Below are 14,112 nucleotides of genomic sequence, written 5' to 3'. Positions count from 1 at the left end.
CAGGCAGCCAGGGCAGAAGGGACTTTTAGCTAGAGGCACAGCCTACGTCACGGATGGGAGTCAGGAGAGGTCTGGTCCGCACCATACAAACCTACGCTTTCCCTTTATCCGTTTCAGTGAGATAATTTTCCTCTCTCAGTACCAAGAGCCATTTGTTACGCGCGGTGTGAACACCTCACTCTCTGTTTACCTTCTCCCTCCAGGCAGAGGTGCAGCCGGCACGGGGCAGACAGGGACAAGCGGGTCTGTCTAAAGCAGCCGAGGGAGAGCTTCTACAGAAGCGACAGTGTGCTCCAGGAGACCAGGCGCAGAGATGCTTAAATTGGATGAAACAGACAAGAATTATGGAGAGCCTAATCCTTTCCTGGCAGGGATGATACTTTTGAGCAAAGTGGAGAGACTTTTATTAACATGATGTGTGCTCAACCAAAATATTTAAGCAAAGGGTAGTGTAGAAAGAGAACAGCCTAGAGCATAAGACAGCTCACCGAGGTTAGAATGGACCTTGCTGCTTGGTGAGGTCAGGCTGGGAGCCCATGGGAAAGGCGGCATTGCTGGGGAGTGAATGGTGTGGACCTGCAGTTTGCTCTGGGAGGACCAAGTCTGGCAGGTGGACCAAGGAAAAGAATAAATAGGAGCAAAGGTATATCCTTGTTCGCTGTTGATTTATCCCCCTCATCCAAATATGACTTTAGGCTTGTTCGGATGGACAAAGTATGAGGGCAAGGCAGACATGTTGCTATGTATGACTGTAAGACAAGACCACCTAAGAGACCTGGCCTTATCGCAGAAGATCACTTTGTGGGTAATGTCTTTTTTGCCCTTTCTGCTATTTCCCTCACCCCTTCCTTCGTAGCCCTGTTTGCAGTTGGAGAGTAAAGGATGATGTTGCTGGAGAGCTGCTCTCCATGGGAAGGAGGAGATGATGAGCCCTGTTTCAGCAGCAGCAGACTCACACATGGCATAAGAAGGGTCAAGGAAGGGACCTTCAGAAGAAGTGGAGCCAGGGGGTGACACTTAGGTGGGGAAATGGAAGGTCATGAGGGAGCATGAAGAAGTGGACCACTGTCATCTGGCTACATTCAGCCTTGCTCAAGGACCATTGGGTCTCTCCCAGATGCTTGGTCTGGTGTGTGGACAGATTTCCCTGTAAAGCTGCTCCTGAAGAAGAGCCAACCTGTGAGAACATAGTGGCTGGCTCCGAGAGATTATTTGGCTTCTGCACCTTTCTCAGAGAACTGAGCAAGCTGGAAGGGACTTTTGAAAGTCATCCAAGTCCATTCCCACACCCAAAGCAGAGCAACTCTACTTCTCAAACCTCTGACCCGCCATCAGGAGCATCTGTGAGAGAGATGTCACTCTCACTCAAGAAAATTTATCCCAGAGTCTCAAAAAATAATTCTGAACATTTTATGCTTAATACTGAAGTTTGTTACACGTCATTTGTGAAAAGTAGTGTCCGAAAGTAAACACCAAACAGGGAAAAGAGAACTCCATCTGTTTCACCAGCAGTCCTCTGGTTTAAACATAATGTTACCCCATTTTCCTTGTTTCCCTCAAAATAATAGTACTGGTAATTTGTGCACACTGTCATGATTCATTCTTTCTCCCAGATCCTTTTTTTGGACATAGTGATACCAAGTGACACACCTCACCTGCTGCATGTTGTTGTTGTAATTACTTTGGTATCAGTCAACATAGCTTAATCACAGAAAGCCTCCCTGGTATCACATAACTAAATACAGAGCCTGAGACCAGAGCGCAAATACACTCCCTGCGTTTGTCACAACTGGGATCACCTGGTGACGGGAAAGACTCATGACAGCCAGGGATTGTTTTCAATCAATGAACTAAAAAGATAAATTTGCCTCGCATTCAATCAACCTGGGAGGCCTGAAAAATGCATCTCCACTTGGTCCACCTCGATCCCGGGGTGGGAAGTGCTGTATACGTGCAAAGGGACAGATCTCGGCCAAATCATCATTCCACTTATCTCAATGACTGTGCCAACTTACAGCAGCCAGAAGAGGAGGGTCCTGGGGTGTGAGTACTAGTATTCGCAAACAGAAATTTCACAGCTGTAACCAAAAGGACGGTTTTATTGACTGACAGCGTTTCAGTGAAAATAATCTAGGACTGAACCACCTAAACTTACCAACCACTTCAGCCACCTAAACTTACCGACTTGACGTTGAGAGTACCACTTGTTTCCCTTGTTCAAAATTCACCAGCACCTTTAACAACCATTTCTCATGTTGAAGTGCCATCCGCAACTCTCACCCAGGTCACCTGGGAGGATCAACCACCATCCTGGGCTCTTGCCTTTGCTGTTTCCCCTCCTCTGCCCACCTTTCACAGCGCCTCTTATCTGAGCGATGCCTCCTTGATTTCCCAGCACTGAAATAAAACGCATCCTGTCCTACTTAGGTTTTCTGTAAAAGCTTATTCCTAGACTGTGGCTTTCCCCACAGCACAAGCTGGTCCACCCTCCAGTGAGCAGCTTCAGAATAAGGTTTGGTAGGAAATGCAGATGCTTTTAATTAGCAGGATTTGTTCATTGTAAGGGAGAAGACTGAAACAACCAAAAGAAAAAAGCAAAGTGAAAAAAAGGAGGGTGAAGGGTGACTTTTCTTCATTTTTTGTTACTTAATATGTTAAACAGAAAAATTAAGCTCACATCAATCTCTTTCCTAGGTCTATTAAATTTCTGTTATAAAATCAACAATATTTTTTTATATTTCTAAAAACTGAAAGAATGCCAGTGTAAACCCCTTCTGAATAGCTACCACCTCTGGCATGAAAAGAACAGCAGGAGATGAAAGTATCTCCATAGGGTCAAAGATCTCGCAGCATCTCCTTTCAGGATAAAAAGAATTGCACTGGAGCTGAACTCTACAGAAGCATAGTCATAAATGTATTTTTGATGCTACAAATAAGATTAAAGCATGAAGATGTGCCTGTGAATGTTCATGTGATTGGTGTGCATCCCCAAATCTCATCAACAGTTTGATGCTTTTCCCCACCCTGCACCTCCAATAGGCCAGGCGGTCCTCAGAGGGGAGAAGTGGTGTGACTGGAAGGCAACACTCATCCCAGGACACCCCACTGCCATGCTCTTCACCTGGGTGTCCAACACGTGAATCTTCCAAAATATCAGCTTAGGAAGAAGGATAAGAAACGCTGAAGTTGATGGAGATGTTAAAATGGGCAGATGACCTGGGGTTTGTCTGCCTTTGTGCTGTGGGAGGTGTCACATGAAGAGACGTGCCGACTTCCTACCTCTTTCCAGGATGGACCGTGGGAGGGACAGCCTGATGCTGGGTGATGCTCCCCCCTGCTGCCCGGCACGGCCTGGCTCTGCTTCTTCCTCCTCTTTTCTTCCAGCCTGAGCCAGAACCCGGGAAAACCTTCCTCGTGCTGGAGGAGAATAACCTGCAAACGCTGCTCACAGCAGTGGGATTTTCAGCAAAGGGTGGTGGCCGTGGGTCTGGCTTTTTCTGTGAAATGGCCTCAAAATAGCAATGAAAAAAAGATAAACTATAAAAATGAACAAATAACAAAGTACATAAATATTGTATTTTTACATTCGTAAACCCCAATAAATCATACATAACTTAGAAATAAAAAAAAAAGACCAATTTTAAACTAAACAGAGCAGAAGGATGAAGCAGAGAATCTGGACCTGCAGTTTAACTTGCGCTGGACCTAAAATGACAGCTTTTTCTGGTAAAGACTAAACAGCATAGTCTTTTCTCAGTTATCTCCAACCAAACAGAAGGCAAAGCCTTCCCTGGGTGTTTTTCTCCGGGCCTCATCAGGGATGATGCCACCAGCTGCTCCTGTTAGCCCAAGCCTCACCAGCTGTGCCCACCAGCTGTTCCCACTGCCCAGCAAGGATCCCGTGACTGTTTAAGTGAAAAATACCTGTTGGAGAGGAGAGTTTGCAGCTTTCTTTGGGACTCTGGTGATTTACACTGGCTTTAGTCGTTTAGCCTTACAGGGGACCCTGCCCGGAGCCTCAGCCCCTTCCCAGTGGTGATGGCCACCCTCCACCTCACACACCTCCTCACCAACTTCACGGCCCTGTTGAACCTCCTTCTTCCAGCACAGTGGAGATTTCTCCTGAATACGGGATTTGTCCCTGCCAAGGAGAATGCCTTGACTGCCTAATTATTTTATTCATAAGCCGGCCGTAATTTCAAAGACATCTGGGTGACCTATCTAAAGCTAAGTGAATCCCTCACCCCGGCGGAGACCCACTCTCCCTGATCCCCCCGGGGAGCTGGGGCTGGGTGGTGGGGGAGCTGCTGGGGGACTTCTGTGCAGCCGGACAATGAGAAACACATTGACAAAGTGTTCACATTATTGGCTGATAGGTCTGCATCAGTCACTCATTCACAAGCACAAGGTCTAAATTGCAGAACCAATTAACGGCACTAATAGCCCTTGCCTGAATTAATCTTTGAGACAAAAGAGGAGAGAAGTGGAAGAGCTATTAGCAAATCAAGCTGTACCATCCCTGCTTTATTGCAGGAATCTAAGTGTCTGTATTTGGCTATTATGAACTGACTGCAATTACAGCCCTCATTTAAAATGATTAAGTGGTTATAATTATTTTTCAATTAAAACTTAGATCTTCCATTTATACAACATTGCAGGCTTCAATTAAAGTCCTTTTTCCTCCCCTTTTTTTTTTTTTTTTTTTGAGGAAAAAAAGTACCACTGTGCCAAAAGAATCTTGCATCTTTTCTACCCATTCAGAGACAAATAAGATGCTAATAACGGTTTTGTTTGCATCCCTCCTGCCCATTGCTGAAGTCCTGCGGAGTGAGGGAGACCCAGCCCCAGCGGTACCTGCCGGAGGTCAGCCAAAAGGAGCTTGGAAAGTGGTCGGGCCCCGGCTGCTTCGCTGAAACAAGGTACACCCGAGCGAAACGGTGGTCCACCATGTTCAGGGCTAGGCTAAGGGTTATTTAGAAAGGGGTTCGGGGAGCTGGGGGGGACTCGGTTTGTCTGGGATTTTTGCAAAGAGTGAACACGCTGGAAAATGCAGAACTGGAGCGTGGCAGCAGATGAGCTCAGGAGAGGCTCTTCCAGGTCCAGCTTTAAAAGCTGATCTGGGGAAAATGAAGCCAAGGTCTTCATATGCAAATTTCGTAAAATGAAAACTTTTTCCAATTTTCATTTCAAAATTACTTTTCTGTTTCTAGCTGGATTTACAAAGACATAAAAAGATTTAAAAGAGGAAAGTAAAGGAAAATAAAAGAATATAAAAAGGAGGTTCAGAAGAAATATGTTGGTCCACCCAAACTGTATTTTCCTATGATTTTTCTTTTTTAGCCACATGCCCAAAAAGTTTATTTAAGCTTTTCATTACCTATATGAGGTCAGAGCCCTCTGATGTTGTTACTTGCCCATGACTTCTATTGCCAAGTTTGACTCAGGGGTGTTAGTCATCAGGTGAGAAAGACAGTCGGACCACACCAAGAAGTCACTCCTTCCATCGCTGGGTGGCCTGTAACATGGAACGGCATGGTAAGCTTTGTCCCAGAAATGCTGGGCACACTGGGAAGCTTTATACAGAATATGTTTTGCAATTAGCCAGGGAGGGATGGGTGGAGGGGGTGACTCAGAGCAGCAGGATAAGGAAGCGTTTGGAGCCCAGGAGGACACAGGCAGCAGAGCTGCGCTGTGTGATGCCGTTTTTCCCAGCGGGTTGGAGCAGCAGGCACGGCCTCATGGTGTCAGGGTCTTCAAAGAGCAACAAGGAGCACTTTCCCTCCAGAAGCTCATTCGTTCAACCATGACACTCCTTTGCACATGTCACATGCCCAAGCAACCTGAGATTCTCAGGAAGGGTGAACTTCACATAGTCATTCAGCTACTATGCTCCTGCCCGTCTCCTGGAGGAGGAAACATATGGGCAGGAGAGCTTCTGTCCACTGAAAAGAGTTCAGGAGAACTCACTGACTGCTGGTGTTTTCCCTGTTTTGTAATAAGGAAATACCCTGAAGGAGCAGCAACACAAGAGGTAGTGTTTGAAGATGTGGGTGAACCGCCTATTCCCACTCAACTTCAGCTTACCTCTGCAGCCTTCCCTCTTTCTACCATTGACATTTCACTCTTAAAACCAACCCTCACTAAAGTGTCCCCAGAAAAGGTTATTGCCAAAGGCAGCGGAAGGACCAGACCAGTGCACTGGAGCCAGGACCTTCGGGTGGGTCTAGATGACAAGGGAATGATGTTACCCCCTGTCACAGGGGTGACGGTACCCTGGGTTGGCAGCTAGGGCTTTTACCAATACGTCGGCTCTAGATATATCGGTGTTCGGGAACAGGTTGTTTAAATCAAGCCCCTGGAGGGAGATATCCCAGTGACCTCCACCTGGGACCCCAGGCAGAGACTTCTGCGAGCAAGGAAGAACAAGCAACAGGCTGCAGGTACAGGATCTTGTCCCAGTGACCTGACACAAGCTAAGCACGTGTCATTGACTGTGCCATCAAATACATTCTGAACAGTACATATTCTCCCGGATCAGAGCTTTGCAAGGAAGAATCTGAGCACTGCCCAGACTAATGGATGCATTTAGCTTTGACTTGGTGGCTTGGAGTGACAACAGAAACTTGTACCGCGGCGCGGTGCAAACCAAACAGCACAGGTATTCTGGACAAAGCAGGTGGGAGTGGTCTCCAGGGACCAGCTCCTACGAGCACACAGTGCCTTTTCATAATGTACTTGTCCATAAATCGATGCTTTTGCTGACAGCCAGCCTAGGTTTCCTTTCTTTTCCAGGTTTCGATCGATAGGCCTTCTTTTCTCACCTTAAATAATTTCTTGATCACTTTGTGCTGTTTCCACTCATGCATTTGTATACAAATATCATGTGTGCCACTTTTGTTATCTTCCTTCTAGGTGGCACGGGAGTTATCCCTTCATCTCACTACATGAATCATATCCCCCGATCTTGTATTCTATTTGTTGCACAACTCCAACCCCCTCCACTGTATCAAGGTTTTTGGTTTTTTATTATTTTTATGGCTCGCTATGAACCCTTCCTCTTGTGCTGATACAACACTGAGGCTGCATATTTAAGTACTTAAAAGCCAAGAAAAGCAGTACTGTTGAAAGTAGAATAAAACTGCAATGTCTTGTATGCGTGTTGTGACACACTCAGCCCCTACTGTCTTCAATTAAGGAGTTCTCACCCAAAAGGGCGTATGTTTGATGTGCACAAGGACTCGAGAGATGACATGCTGCCGCTCAAACATTTCAAAGCACTATGGTGTGCTGAATCCTGCTACTTTCATGTATTTCTATACTGGAAGAAATCCATGGAAAAGTTTTCTGCTTGTGAGAGGTAGACAGAAAGAACTTACATAATATAGAAATTAATGTCTACAAATGTGATATGCAGTGGTAAACTCCATTTACCTGCCCAAGCAGAACACGTTTGAACACTGTTTGCGGCCACAGAGCAATGAATTTTTCAGCTTCTGCATACTTAGGAAGTCGTTAATGATCTCTCAGTAACTGGCTCTGGAAGTTGATGTTGCACGTTAACTGAGCGAGCACCAGATTGCGCAGAGGCGGCGGGGAGGCTGGGGCGGGCACGTCCGAGTTGCCATATCCAAGGCACGGATTGAGCTAACACTGAACTATCACAAGGATGATGCTCCCGTTGGGTGGTTTCATGGTACAAAATGGCTCTCTCCACCGCTGACAGAAGGCACAACTTAGTGTTTTGTGGTACCAGGGAATGGTCAGGGTTGGAAGGGCCCTCTGGAGATCAGCTAGTCCAAACCCCTGCCAAAGCAGGTTCTCCTAAAGCAGGCTGCACAGTCATGTCCAGGTGGGCTTCGAATGTCTCCAGAGAAGAAGACTCCACAACCCCCCCAGCCAGCCTGTTCCAGTATATCAGTTCTCACCAGTATATCCTGGTGCTCTGCTTTGCCAAAAGCATGTCTTTCAACATCTTGATCACCACCATGCTAAAATCTCCACTTCACCCCACCAGCCATCTGTGCATCTCAGACACAAATCCCCATCTTAAGCCTTCTTGGCAAACCCTCTCTGTCCCCAGATCTCCCCTTGCAGCATGGATGCCCACCAAAGTAGGAAGTCTGGAGGGGTGGACAGGTTACCTGGGAGGTGACCCAAGGTAACTGGAGGAAAACCACAGCGAACACAACCACACCACAGCTCCTCTCACCTATCTGCCAGAGCCCCAACATGGATCAGTGTTCCCCCTTAGCCAAACACGTTGCCTCTGTGGGCTCCCACATTGCATGGCAGGGGAGCAGGCATGACCCCCTGCCGCCCCATCCCACCACTGAGATGCTGCAGCCACAGCCAAGTCGTGTGGACCCAGGTCCAAGCAGGTGGCTTACTGTGCCAACTACATCATTCTTACACATAGGAAAACCGTATTAAACCTACTCCACCGGCAGCAATTAATTTTTGGGGGAGGGAGGAGGGTGATTTTTAACATCTAAAGCCCAAACAGATGGTGAATTCCTGTTTCAGGTTTTGTGGCCAGAATCTAAAGGCTCAGACGCATCTGTCACAAACACCATTTCAAGTCTTTCTTCTCCAAGCCTTTGTTTTCTTCTCATTGCTTTGACACCAAATTTCCCTCTGGAAATTCAGGAATTGTGCTTGCAAATAATACAGCCCTAGCTTTCTCAAGACCTAAAGCCTGGCGTTGAAGAGAACAATTGTGTCTGTCTCTGGTTTCTTTGGAAAGACAAAATTTACGTTGGCAGTGCTCTTCTGCATTGGTGGGCAGAAAGCGCCTAAGACACTTGTGTAAATCATCCTCTTGTGAATTTTTTTCTTGTGTTTATTTCTTTCTTCCAAGAAAGCCTGTGTGGACCAGACTGGGAGACTTGTCAAGGTGCCTTTCAGCCTGTCTTATAGTGCTCTGAGTAGAGCAAAAGAAACCAAGGAGGGGGTTTCACAAGTCTCTGATTTCAGGATGAATGAAAGAGAAGATGCAGCATGTGAGGAATGAGGACAGATGTCCCTGCAAGGCTCCAGCAAAGTCCACTGGGGCAAGGGACAAGGAATAAACTCTTCCACAATCCTCTGCACAGCTGTTAAGGGTCAGGATTTATTTTCCCCCTCTAGGGCAGCTTTCTACACACCCCAGGTATTCCGGCGGTGTGGTCATGCTGCTGGCCAGCACCAGCACTGCGAGGGAGACCTTGCAAAGAAGGAAAAGAAGTCTCCAGCCCATGAGGGGATGTGCCTGCAGATCCTTCACATTGTATGTTTGTATTTTAAATTAATCAATAATTAATTCTTTTATTCAAAAGCATTCAGATATATTCATTGACATTACATGTAGCTAGACAAGAAAGTCCCAAAGTGCACTTTTACTCTAGAAAAAAACACTTTTTCTCTGCTTGCCTTTGTCATGTCCGTATCTTTTGCTGCTGTTTCTTGCTCTTTCAAGGAAAGCAGATATTCCCTTTTTTTGGTTATAAAAGGCTCAGTTTTCTCATTAAAAAACCCTTCAACTCATGCTTTTAGGTGAACTTTGTTGGAAAAGCGAAGTGGAGTTGGCACACAATTCTAGTGTGCAGAGTACAGATGTTTCTGTGCAATGCCATCAACATAAGGGCGTATGAACTCCCATTTCAGAGCCATAGTATGTCTAATGCATACGCTGGGTTGATTTTCCAGGAAAAAGGCAGGAGTGCCAAATCGTTGCATTTGTATTGGCCAAACCTCCCCTCTCAGGTGGGAATTCCAAGTTCTGTGCAAAGCACCAGCTTGCTCTCTTCCAAGTTACCCTGCTCCCATCTCCCCCTCTTCGTTGGGCAAACCAGGGTAAAACTCCAGTTTCCCCCTGGTGTTTCCTGTTATTAAGTGTAGCTTCTTTTTCCCCTTTGTTCTCTTTTTCATCTACATTACTTTCTCACTTTGGCTCTTGATGCAGTAAGTAGTGAAGCTGTTAAAAATAATCTCATACAAAACAATGACAAAGTTTCACGTGCATAGATTATTTTGAAGAAAAAAGAGCTTAGAAATATTGTCACTGACAATAGCAAAAAAGCTCCCAGGGCTCCTTGTTTTAAAAGCAACTGACAAATATTTGGCTAATTAATTTCTACATGAGGCACAGGCTGCAAGAGGAGATCCTGCACATTCTGAGCATGTGGCGTGTACCAGAGCCTCTCACCTTGTCCTTGCATCACCCAGAGCATCCTGACCCCCCCGTACAGGGTGTCTGGCTGGTATTTGCTTTAAGTGTGTTGATGGGCCTGTTGATCTGAGTACAAGAAATCTCTGGGCTGTGACCTGAATACACAAAGATTTATAATTACTGTGTCTTGTTGGGAGTTGTGTGATATCTGGAGTTTTCATGATTCTACCATCGCAGGAGTGATGGGAACACACCTACCCAACCTGGAAAAATGGACTTTTTATGGTGTAAAAGAGTGCATGGCTTAACCCTGCAGATCTAAACCCGGGGTACACTTTCACAACAAGATATTTTTGCAAAAATGCCAGGCTGGCAGCGAGAAAGCATCAAGTGTTTGCACGCACATGGCAGGGAGATGCCAGCAGCAGTGCGGAGAGGAGCAGCCCCAGCACATGCTGCCGTGGGTGCGGGCAGCTGCCCAGGGGACATGAGGGACATCTGCCTCCACCTTCCTCGGACCAGACATCTCTCAAAAAGAGGTACCGGGCTGCGGGAACTAACGTGGGCCGTGGCCACAGGATGGCAGCAGAAACTCGTCGATCCGGTGCTGGCCTGAATTCTCACCCTGCAATGATGGACTGCCTCTATTACAGGCAGTAAATTGAATCATTTTATTGTCTGGAGGAATTTTCTGCAGTTTTCCATCCAGAGACCTGCTCTGGTGTTTCAAGGAGATGGTACAAAGATAAAGGACGGCAGCACCCACGCGTGTGTCCTGTGCCCCACAGCACCCGGGTTTCCCCCAGCAAGACGTGGCACCCCTGCCAGGCACGGTGCAAAGGGCTGGTGGGTCAATTGACGGGAGAACTCTGCTACTTCATCTGAGACATTGCAGAATCACTGAACACGGATTTTTTTTAAAAAATTATATAAAGGCTGTTTGTCCATTTTCGTCCTCCTCCTTGCTTCTCACTCCCTCCAGGACACTGGTTAGCCAACCTTTACATACTTAGGATTTTCCGTCTTTCCAGCCCATTTCAGGTGCGTTGTTGCTCTTCTTCATCTTCCCTCCTTTTTATTGACTTGTCAGGCTCTGCTGTCGATAGCGGCCGGTTGGCTGTACAGCCCTGAACGCACAGCCGGGCACCTGCCAACCTGCTCAGGGCGCTGGAAAAGACAAACTCCCTCCCGCTCCCCCTGCCTGTGCATCCGTCTGTCACCCTCGACGCCCCGCTCCAAGGTAGGGAGCAGCTTTGGCCGCAGCACTCTGTCCGTGCCTGATCTGCCTTTCCTCCTTCCCATGTGCTTCACTGCCCAGAACGGCTGGGTCTGAGCAGTGAGCGGAGGGACTTGGCAAACTTCAGAGCAGTGCTACTGCCTCTGCCCTGAGCTTTCTACCTGTTTTCTCTGCCATAATGTGGCTACGGGTTTTCCTTTAAAAAGGTAAATATTAGATGCTTATATAAGTAAGTAACATAGGTAACCCCAGGATATTATTTTTTTTTTAATTTTCCATGTTTTGGTGAGCCTGGTTGTCTGTCAGACATATATTATCCATACAGATTTCCCACAATCAGCCTCTAGACTAATACCCAGCCAGAGAGTTGGTTTATTGATTGTTTTTCTAGTTTAAATGCTTTGCAGTATTGGCAAAGGCAAGCTGTGTGCTTTTCCTGAAGCCAGATTTGAACTTTTTGGTTAAAGACCTTGGTCAGCCCCGCTGGGGCCTCTGACACTTTACCTGGATGCACAAGGAGACAACAGTCTGTATCCAGCCCTGCTCTTCTTCAAGACATCTGCTCCTAAACCCAGCCACCTCCCTCCAGCTCTGAGCATCCACGTCTCCAGGTCACACTCATAGGGCTTTGCAGAACTGCACAAAAAGCAGCCTGGGAAAAGAGGCCAGTGCAAAGATGTAATTCACTTTTCCCCCAGAGAGGCTCCAGGCAAAATTCTGGCCATTCATATTTTGCATCCAGAGCTGATAATACTCCCAGCCTAACTTTTCTCATGGTATTTCAATGCCTGCAGGTGCAGAGGCTCGAAAGGAGATGACATTCACTACTAAATAAGTTATTTGGGCATTTTTCCCCTCTCAGTGAAGGACTGCTGCTTCCTCTCCTGGATGAATCATCCCCCTTTGAACTGTTTTTCCATCTCCTTTTCCTGTTCAAGTCCTCAACTTACATAGAGCCCTTCATTTTAATAGTTTGCTGCAGGTTTTGTAGAGACCAAGGAAATTCTTGGACCAAGGAAGCCTGAAGCAGACCACAATTTTCTCCAGACCATACAAACAGCACCGTGCCGCAGAGACACTGCCTGTGTGACACCGTTACCCCAGACCTCAGGGTCAGGGGCCACATATGAGGCTGGAAAGGGGGGATATAGCAAGAGTTGGTGGTTGGTCAGGTAGGGTGGCCAGATAAAGGTACATTCCTCCACACTGACCACCCTAAACCATCTTACCCAGTGGTGTTGAGTAGCCATAGAGCTGGAGAAGTGATGACCAAAGTAACTGGGATGCAACAGTGCTCCCTGTCACCTTTGGGGAGAAGAAACGCCTCAATATATAACAACTGGGGAAAGAATGAGCCCATGGCAGCCAACCCCCTCTGCTGCTACAGCTCCCACTGGGGAGTCTGTAACATCCCCTGCCAATGGTGAAAGGCAGCCGGTGGATCCGAACCTGCCCAGACTCACTGCTGATGCGAGTCAACACCTACCAGCTGCCAGAGGCGACTCCACACTGCTGCGAGCTGGGGTTTTTTCAAGTCCCCATTAAGAAAGCCTACCCACATCCGAATGTAGTTTATGTCTGTTTCTATTGAACAGGAGTCCATATCTCCCTCTAACCAACATTATCATCAGCAGAAAGACCTGAGACTGAAAGGATGTTGAGATTCAGCAAACCATGTCACTGCAAAAAGTGGTCCTGTTGTGATCCCTTTGATTTGGCTCTAAGAAATCCCATCAAAAGATGGGCTAAATTGCTGGCTCATAGAAAAATAGAAGTCATTTAATCCAGGCAGTGGGTATATTTCCCCCTTCGATACAGTATCTAGGGAGTCCGTAACTTAATTGTTGTATTTTTTAGATTTTTAGAAAAAAAAATATTTTTGCCACTGGTGGGTACTTTGAGCTTCTTTCACTTGCAGGATACAAAACCAAGCAACATCATATCACTACACAGTTACCAAGGTAACTGGAGAGAAAGATACAACCAGCTGGGGTTGCACACTTTGTGATCTCCCTTCATTAGCTCATTTTTTTACATCAGCTTGCTTTTCTAGCTCCATTTCCCCCCTTGCCTTGAAACCACACAAGAACTGCAAATCCGCTAAGTCTCTTATGAGAAAGGTGATACTGCCCGGCAGCTATTTTGTGAGAGGCAGAAAAACTGTTTGCGAGCCACTTGCCACTGTGGTTTCATTCTGGAAGACATTTGTTCACTTCACAAGGGGAATGATGGGGTGTGGGGGGCGTGTGTGTGTTGTCATGAGGAAGGAATTGACAATGTAGTTGTTGTCCCTTTACCTTGGTGGCCCTAAATGTCAGCTGTCACACTCAGAAGACCTCCATGTCCAGGGGCCGCGCCACATCCACCCTCTTCCCATGCCTGGCATTAATTCATTCTTGGGCTTGTGCACTGGGGCAAAGCAAGAGCAGTGGGGAAATGGTCCGGCTGTGATTTGCCAGACATCAGATGGCATTAACTCCGCAAGGATCACGGCATGAGCAGCTCCCACAGAGACCTGTCACAGCATTAAAAAGGGTGGGTGCTAATATCAGTGCCAGAGGAAAAAATCAGACTGGGAATAGATGCAGTATTCAGAACACTGCATAAGGGTGCAGTGAATGCAACTGCTTTCTAAATGCAGCACGCAGGTGATCACAACCCTACATAAATAAAATGCATCCAGCAGCATCCAGCTAGAGGCTCAAGGGCTTCTGACAACTTGGAAACA

Source organism: Falco naumanni, chromosome 13, assembly GCF_017639655.2.
Source record: "Falco naumanni isolate bFalNau1 chromosome 13, bFalNau1.pat, whole genome shotgun sequence".
In the NCBI taxonomy this organism is placed as follows: Eukaryota; Metazoa; Chordata; class Aves; order Falconiformes; family Falconidae; genus Falco; species Falco naumanni.
This window is presented reverse-complemented; position numbering follows the sequence as displayed.